Source organism: Channa argus, chromosome 5 (genome assembly GCF_033026475.1).
Source record: "Channa argus isolate prfri chromosome 5, Channa argus male v1.0, whole genome shotgun sequence".
Lineage (NCBI taxonomy): Eukaryota > Metazoa > Chordata > Actinopteri > Anabantiformes > Channidae > Channa > Channa argus.
In genome coordinates this window covers 24,142,071-24,151,255 of record NC_090201.1, presented here as the reverse complement: position 1 = coordinate 24,151,255, position 9,185 = coordinate 24,142,071, and the positions used below count along the sequence as shown (strand labels likewise).

The following is a 9,185-nucleotide window of genomic DNA, read 5'->3' as shown; positions in this document are numbered from 1 at the left end:
GTTGGTAGAGAACAAACCAGAACCAAAAGTGACTGAGGAGGGAATATATCACAAACACTAAATGGACAAAAAATCGACTGCAGTGGGCTGATAATGTTGCTCCATAACTGCTATATAAGCAACTGTTTGCTAACTCTTTTCTCATAAAAACCTAACATAGTGAAGTCAATGTTGTGGCCACAACTTGTTTGTGTTGCTCCAACATGGCCAAACCTCCCGCCCAAAAAATTAACTGACAATATGTGTTTAGGAATCATGTCAACAGAACTGTGTGAAGTTTTGTTTTTTTTTTCTTTGTTTTGGTTTTGTAGGATTAGTGCATTGCTGATAAGGCATACAACAACTATGAAAAATGTGTTACAGTAGCATTAATATCGATTTGCTTTCATTTACTGGCTCACTTGAATATTGCTGATTCTTTTCTGGCTTTAGCATACACTAAATCGCATGAGTGTTTCCAGTGATGTTTCCTGCAAATACATTAAGAAAAAACATCAGGGATGCTTGGATATAAAGACACTTTCCATGAGACAGAGGTTAAACTTTGAAATACATGTTTTAATCCTGCTTAACTATATTGCGTCTTGGCATACAGCACTGATGTCTGAAAAGGGAGGAGAAGTTGTAGTTGGTGGAGACTGATGGTGACTTTTGGTACAGTTTTGAGAATCGGTAGCTTTCCTTCGTGTGCTGTCAGTTTGTATTGAGAGTGTAGCAGTGTACTGAGCTGTTTAAAGGCAGCTTTAACCACCTCTCTGCCTTTCTGTCATTAGCATAGCGTAGGAGGCAGAGCTGATTGAGTGGCCAGTTGGCAGCCAGGGAGAAATTTCTTTTCAGATCATTTATTCATGTGCTGCTTCCGCATCAAAAAAAGTACATCTCCGTCTCCTATAATGCTTTTCAAAACCAAATATTAAACCGGTGTGTACAGCTGCTCAGAGGCTTTGATGAAACATTTCATACGTTAAGTTATCTATAGATTTTATTGATTTTCACCAAAAGAGCAATTTAAAAAAGAAATCTCCCCAGCTGAAAATGTTAAACATATCCATGATATGATTGAATAACAATCCTGTTATTTGACTCTCAATATTGACAATATCAATATTGCCTAACCTTTAATTGAAATACTATTTTTTTCTTCCCCCTTTTGCACTAATAATTATGCCAAGGCATTTTTCCAACGTTTGGAACGTTGTGGGTTTTCTCAAAATATCACTTCCGAATTTGTTTTCCATTTTGAATTAATACATTTTAACACTACTTCAATACCACATCATTTATCTGGACATATTTTTATATTAGTCTGAAAATATTGTCCTTTTTTCCATTTTACACCAGCCTCAATCTCACAACCCAATTTTGTAAATTGTATGTTGAAAACTCATATGAAAATAGGACATCAACGTGGAAATATTGCTGTTTTTGTCTTAAGATATTAGCATTATTAACTTCGAAATATTATGACTTTTACCTTCAACTTTATAACTTTGCCTCAACTTACATGTTGTTTTATTTTTTAATTTTGTCGTTTAAATTATTCGTGCACAAATATTTCGAAACCCCCTTTTTCTCAAAAAAATATTTATTTCAAATACTTCATAGGTTATTAATAATTTGCATTAAAATGCGTGTTAGATTAAATAAACTTTGCCAATATAATTGAAACTTTTCTAATCACTTGATTTATTTGCCACTTGCAGAGATGAGCTTCCATACATCGCTCAAGAATAGAATGATCTTCCTCTCAAGTTTGTTTTTCAATTTCAGCATGAATACGTAATTAATTCATAGATCCACCTTAAAAAACGGGGCAATCCCGGGCTGGTCCCTCCCTCTCTTGCAGTCTCCAGCACCACCTCACCTCTCAGTTCCCTGTCGAGCCAGGAAAGGACGCTGAACCGGGCGTTGGGTTTTTTTCTCTTTCTTCGGCTGGTCCCGTTTGAATGTGTCGGACCTTTCACCCCCCGCCCTCCCCAGTCCCACCCACCGCCCCGCTCCGTTCTGCAACACAAACACACCAGCCAGTCCTCATTTAGGCTACTGGATCTGCTCTCGTTTATCAGAGCCTTTTCCTCCTCGGCTTTTTATTTCAGGAAAGACAGAGGGGGGGAGTTTCTCGTCTTAATTTTAATGGAGTGATTTCTGACTTACTCTGGATCTGGTCTGTCCTTCTTCCTCGGGGCTGCAGACTGCGAACATAACGCTAATTACTGTCAAAAACACAGTTTCAAACATCGGATCGAAGGGACGTTGAATATTTCTTCCACACCCGGTCCGTCAGTCATTCTTCACCACTGCAGTTGTCAACTTGGAGACCTGCTGGGAAATGGACAAACCCCTCTAAAGTGAAGACGTTGCGCCGCCTCAACAACACAACACAACAACCACGGGACGTGATTTGGACGAGGACCCCCCCTCGACTCAAGGTAACGCCAATTCCGTGTTTTTGCTAACTTTCCGCCCCAAACGTGCGCTTGCTTTCACTTCACATGTGGCCGAAAAACAAGAAAAACAACGCCACTTGTCTGCCGGAGACTAGTAAAGTGAAATTTTATCGTGTTTTTGAAGCCGAAGTCTGTCGTGCCCCCCCCCCCCAGCTGTCCGCACTGCTTAGCATCCGGGTAACGTTCACAGCTGCTGTTTCTTCTTTACCTTGACTCCCACTTATTAGCAACCGCAGGCGAATTTTGGGATTTTCCACAGGTGTGAAAACGCGCTGCTGTTCCGTTCAGGGACATTGTAACCACTATGTCATTCAGTTTCCCCGACGTTTAGCTCAACAGTATTTCACAAGCCCCAGGGGGCAGCTTTTTCTAGTCGTTTGTGTTCGTCAAATGTCCCGACGGTTAACGCTAGCTCGGTCACAACCCGATACCGTAGCGTTACGTGCCTGTCGGTCGTCTGCAGTCACCGCTGCCAAGCCTCCATTCAAAAATGTCAACGTTTAGCGCTACGTTACATTGTGTTTCTAATACACAAAACGCCCTTTAAAACACACCATGTACGTCACTGTAGGGGCGCTTAGATATTAACATCCATATGATTATGTGTATGACACTTCAGTTTTCCTAACATATTAACTTTTAGACGCGGTACGCAGTGTGCGGTAGTGCGCTTACAACCAAAAGACCGAGAGTGCGTATTAGTTGATAAAGTTGTCTTTTGGGGAAGACAAGGTGGTTTTTCGTGCAGTAAAAACTCGCCGAATTTTTCAGCTATGTACGGCAATTCCTTTGGATTTTTGAAATTTATAAAATCTTCACGTCAACTACCTAACAGGGAAGTGCAATGCACATTGTCGGTTTCTCAATGGCGCTTCTGTGTCGGGTCTCCCCGGTGCAGCGGAACGGCACGTTATCGACTGTTGCAGTGGCTGCGAGGCAGGAATCAGACCGCCCGCACATCTTTGAGCGTCTGGAAACTGTTTGCTCATACAGTGCGGCTTCGGTGTTTTGTTTTCCGAGTGATTTTCCCCTCGGTAACCGGCCATTGGTCGTCAGTTAATTACACTGTATCTGGTAACTTAGTAAAACAGGCGTTTTTCAGTGAAAACTGGTTGCTGCAATTGTGGACCTTGTTTTGACAATACAGCGTTTGTATTACTAGTACGAATACTGGGACGTCTCAAGCATGAGCTTGTTCAGCTTGTTGGAGTGGTTTCTTCAGCTTCTGCACGCATATTGCAAATACTACTTATGCTTTCCAGTCTGCCATAATGACGAGGGGCAGTGGATGAGGGTGAAAAAATCCTCACCGAGCTCATTTCATTTTAATTAACGGGCTTTCAGCTCGCCAAGTCCCGTCCTTACGTCATTGGCTAAGATGGTCGGATGAGCAGCAGCAGCTCTGCTTCTTTTCCCTTCTCTCCTCTCCTCTCCTCTCATTTCATCCTCCTCCTCCGCCCTTCTCTACCTGGGTGTGTCCTCCCTTATTGCGTTAGGGAAGGAGGGGGGATCCCGCATCTTGGTTCATGGTGACTCCTCCTAAGCTTGTGACCTCTAAACGAGGGCATTGCGCCTTCTGTTTTCCTCTGCTGCTAATACAGCAAACGGAGAAGCTCTCTGCAAAGAAAAATCAGAAGCAAGCAAAACTTTTGACGCCTGTTTAGAGAACTAGGCTGAATTTTTGTGTATTATGGGAAAAGCCATGACTTGGTGACTGCCATAGTTCCTGCATGCTAGAGTGAAAATGGCTAGTTGTGATCAAATGTGCTTCATAGAATTAATTGTATTTCACTGGCTTCATGCCCACAGATGTGCGACTTTCTTGATCTGAATTTAAGGGAGAAAGCACAGTTTGTGATGCAGTGATGGAATTTATGGGAAATCCGACAACACCACAAATGCATTGGGTCAAAAAGTCTGTTAGTACGTTTTCTGTCTTCAGGCGTTCATCATGTAATTTTTTGAAAATTTTAATGTTAGATGGATAGATAGATGCATAGTCCTAAATTGCTATTTAGGATTCGCCCATGGAAGGGTTCAGCCGAGGTGGTCTGCCAAGGTTGTGTTATAATTAGTGGATGATGGCCTGAACAGCAGCTAAAGCTGTTGGCATTTGCTGTGTGAAATAGCACCTCTGCCCTTATTATCTGAAGGTTAACGTCCTCTTTTATAAGTGTTTTTTTTTATTTATTTTTTTTAATAAAGGATGTTAGAGGTTGGATTCGCTTCAGGCAAAATTTTAAATGTCTGATATAATTAGAGATAAAAACAGTTTCAATTCACTGTTAAACACTTTTTCAATCATTATAAACAGAATATTTTATCTTGGTGCCACTAACTTTGGTTCTCACTAAACAGCGATGGACATCTTTTGACTAGAGAATTATCTGAGGTTATAAATGGACTGCATACGAAATGTTTCTCTGTGATTTTTGTCTTTAAATGATTGCACATTCTTAATTAGTTTAAAGTACTGTCGCAAAAGTGATCTTCTAGAAGCGCAAGAAACAAAATATGAACAAAATAGGTTTTGTATTAAACAAGACAACATGCCCAATCAAAGCTTTGCCATTATCACCACATAAGTCACACAATAAAGGGTTAGTTATCTGTTTGTCAGCAGTTCATCTGTGGAGTATCTTGTGCCACAGGGGTGCTGTTTCAGGATGCATTCCAATGGGCCGTATCAATGTGTAGGGACACACAATATGCTGGAAGGCCATTTTGGCTTTAAGGCGAGTTGTTCAAATCTGCAGGAAGTGTTAAATTTCATTGGTAGCGGCTTAAAGTAAGTAAAATGGCAAACTAGTCATTTTTGTTACCTAAGACATTGTAAATTGAAGGGTAAGTGCTGTAATTTACAATGTCTGCTACATATTTAGCTACAGGTAATTCCATACCTTATTTTGTCCTTTATTACTTTTTGCTTACCCCCTCCCCCCCCCACACACACGTATGTAAGCCCTGTTACAGACTGTCGACCTGTCTAGGGAAACTGCATTATGACCGGAGATAGGCTGCATTTCTCTCACTCCCTGCGCAGTATAATGAATAGGTGCAGTTAATAAGGGCATGGATGGTGCCAGCCATGGTTTACAGTTCAAATTACCCTAGAAAATAATACCTGAAAATAATACAGCCTTCACTGTGATGAATATCATTTGTCCAACCTCAGGCTTGACCTCCTCCCTGCTGAGAACACAGTCAGGTTTACCTGCAGACAGATGCGTGCTCTGTTTGTGTCTGAAGCTGATGCTGAGGTCCTGATGGCCACAGGTAGTGACGGATGCTGACACAGTGTGTTTGTCCTCTTAACATCCTGCAGCAAGTTAAGGCTCCTTCAGCAGCAAAAAAGCAGAGTAGATTTGATATTTCTCCGTGATTTATTTAGAGATCAGTAAAAATCTTCGCTGAAGAAAGCTCTGCGTGATCTTAGGTGTCACACTCACATCTGTTATGTTACTGATGCTCCAGGTGCTGTTAGTGAAGGGATTGAAAAGAGAGCGCCATTTCTCAACCTGTCCTGTGTACTTTATTGTAAAGCAGTGATTTTTGTTTTTCTACATTTCTCTGAAAGCCTTTTATCAAACTAGCAGAAAAAATGTTGTTACAGTCTGTTAAGCTCTGTGTCTGTCAAGTTGTAGAAATGTCCAGTCATGCTCTGTGCTCTGTGTCCGTCTTGGTCTGCATGTGATGTGATGTAAAGTTACAGTGAATTGAGGGTGATAACTGTTGTTGCTTTTAAAAGAAAAAACGTCACTGCGCTTCCTCCTTGTCAATAGCTTTCTCCCTTTCTGTTAAATGTTTGTTTCAAAATGGTGACTATATACCAACATCAGTGGTATTAACCACTAGAGATTTATTTTTAATATTTATCTCTCTCTCGTGGTTATCAGTGGCTAACACCACTGACTTCGATACAGTAGGTCGCGAGTGATTCCATTTAGGTCGTGGTCAATATGCAGTGTGTGCCCTTAGGCAAGGCCCTTAATGCTACCTGCCTTCCTGGTTGCTAATGAGAGTTGGAAACACGAGCCACACCGGCTTGGACGTCCCCCGGGTCCCCAAGGTCCACGTCAGGTGTTGGGGAACCAGGGCAACCTGATGAGAAGTGGGCTACTGGAACAAGACATTCATGGACCCCACCCTGAATGGTTAACTGAATGCCAGACAGTCCTGATCCTGAAGGAACCAAAAAAGGGAGACAAGGGAGCTCTATGCAATGCATGGCGAGTTTTCCCCAAATTTAGGATTCTGAGACTGTACACTAAGCGGAAGGAAAGAGGAAGAGGATTATTGAGTGTCAGAGCCACTATCCAGGATAAAAAGACCAAGACCCATGAATACATCATGACGATGGCACCATGTGATGATGTGCTAAGTGAATACCTCAGGCAGCAGAAATCAGAGACCCAAAGGAAAGAAGAGCAGGAATCTTAATGGAAGGACAAAGCTTGCCAGTATGTACCACCGTCAGATAGAAGAAGTGGCTGAAAGAAATCCTACCAGTGGCTGAAAGACAGCATAGAGGCACTAGTCCTAGCAGCAGAGGAGCAGGCAAGACCAACAGAGGCCGGGGTCTATCATACCAGGCAGGACTCCAGTTGCAGGCTGTACAAAGATGCCCCTGAGAATATCCAGCACATAACAGAGGGATGCAAGATGCTAGCAGGCAGTGTATACATGGAACGTGCTAACCAAATACCTGGCATAGTGTACCAAAACATCTGTGCCAAGTACGGCCTGGAAGTCCCAAAGTCAAAATGGGACACTCCTCCAAAGGAATGACAGCTAAGATCCTGAGGGACTTCCAGATACAGACCGACAAACTGGTAATGGCCAAACAACCTGACATAGTAGTTCTGGACAAACAGAAGAACAATGCTGTGGTGGTAGATGTAGCACGGTACAAGTGGTTCTCATGGTAATTGGAACTCTGGTGGCTGTGACCCCCAAACTGGAGAGTTGCTCCAGCAGATTCCAGGAACAACATCTTAGATCTCTGTCCAGATGGAACAGGTAATATAAGAAAGGAATAAGACTGCCCTAAAAAGAAGTTTTATATATAAAATTGGAATTTACTATTTTAATTCACTGACTTAAATGTCTCTTTATTGTACTTAAATATATTTGTTCAGATCTCAGTTGCTTTATTGTAACAGCAGTTGTTTTTCATTTTTCAAAGAACACACAGAGCAGCTGTTTTCTGTCAGTGGAAACCTTAAATGTGAGTCATATGTTACTTCTGTTAGGGATTCCAGGTTAACCTAAGAGGGGTACAATGCAGCTTTCAAGTTTGAATGTGGTTGTTGACGGAAGTGGCTTTGGAAACCTCAGACCAGCCTGCTACACTGACAGAGATGCTGCATCAAAGTGTTAGTCAATGGTTTAAACTTTCAGGGCCTTGATTTACTGATTGAAGTGATCTGAGTCACTCTGAGACAGAACAACTGTTGTCTCCCTCACTGCTGAACTCTGAACTCTTAGGACTGTTTAACTGTTAAAGGATTAACCTTGAGTTACTCTGTACATATGATATTGAGTTAACATCCTCTCTGTAAAATTGTAAAAGAAAACACCTGAAAACCGTAAAATATACAAGTGATTGGAGGAGAAACTATTGATTGAATTGATTACATGTTATCAGCAACCACGTACAAAAACATGGTTTCTCTTTTTAAAGTAAAGATATCCTACAAAGGCTACAAAGCACCTACTTTTATAGGTGCTTTGTAGCAGAGTTACATTTGAATCTATATTATAATAATATATTTTTTTTACCACTCTGCTTTATATTTTTTGCCTTGATGCTTTTATGGAATGGCTGAAAGTTAATAACTTTTACTATATTTGAATAAAATAATTTCAAATGAACTGTATTTTTACTGCTTACATGACGAATCTTCGCCATAATGAGTAAATATATTATGCTTTTCTTTCAGAAATCTTCATTTTATTTAAATATGCTACACAGATGACTGTTGCAAAGTTTAGCACACTGCACAGTCGTCTATATATGGATGAAATTCTCATCTGACAGAATACGTATTTGCAGAAATTCTGTCAATTATTTAAACAAACTTATCATTGTCTGGTTAAAGAATGTCTTGTCTTGTGATTTGCTCCTTTTCTCAATTTGATTTGGTTGTACAATACAAGCTACAGACTGCTGAATAACAAAACATCTTTTTTGACTTCTGCTACTGTTACAGCAGCTATGAGTATGTATCGTTCACAGCCGGGACCTATCACATTAACTGAACACACTGTCCGATGTCAATGGTGGCGTTTTAAAATTCAGTGAAATGTGGAAACCCCTCTGCAGGTGGAATCCCTGCCTGTGAACCAGATCCAGCAGTACACAGTTTGTCTCTTATGTAAGTCCACATCAATTATTAATGGCCGCAGTGCAGCTGTGAGAAGCTCAGTCCTATATTTAAGATATGGATGCTCTCAGCTCAGCAGAGCCTTTGTGTTTGTGGTTATAATAGAGGAGTTGGCCTTTATCATTATTTTATAACCCTGCTGGCAGGAAAGAGTTCACCCCAGTGTAGAGTGCTGTGTGTAGCCCTTTTATTTCTTAATTTATTTTTAATTTCATCTCAGTCATTTAATGCTGGTCAAGATGAGTTACAAAAAAATAGTTGCAAACAACAGATGTAACTATTATAATCAAAAACATTCCTAATAAAATGAACTATGCATACTTATTTGTCAAATGAATGAAAACTGCTTCTA

General features: G+C 40.8%; 1 protein-coding gene across 5 annotated transcripts in view; it reads left to right on the top strand.

Annotated features, from left to right (window-relative positions):
* Positions 1 to 1,875: 1,875 nt before the first annotated feature.
* The window catches only part of LOC137126954 (plasma membrane calcium-transporting ATPase 1-like), a 90,466-nt gene continuing 83,156 nt past the window's right edge, over positions 1,876 to 9,185 (top strand). For 2 of the 5 annotated variants that reach the window (XM_067503172.1, XM_067503166.1), the window contains exon 1: positions 1,877 to 2,429. The gene's annotated coding sequence lies outside the window, so the exon portion shown is untranslated. Of the gene's footprint in view, positions 2,430 to 9,185 lie in introns of all 5 variants that reach the window. The other 3 variants (XM_067503170.1, XM_067503168.1, XM_067503169.1) reach the window with 2 other exon arrangements.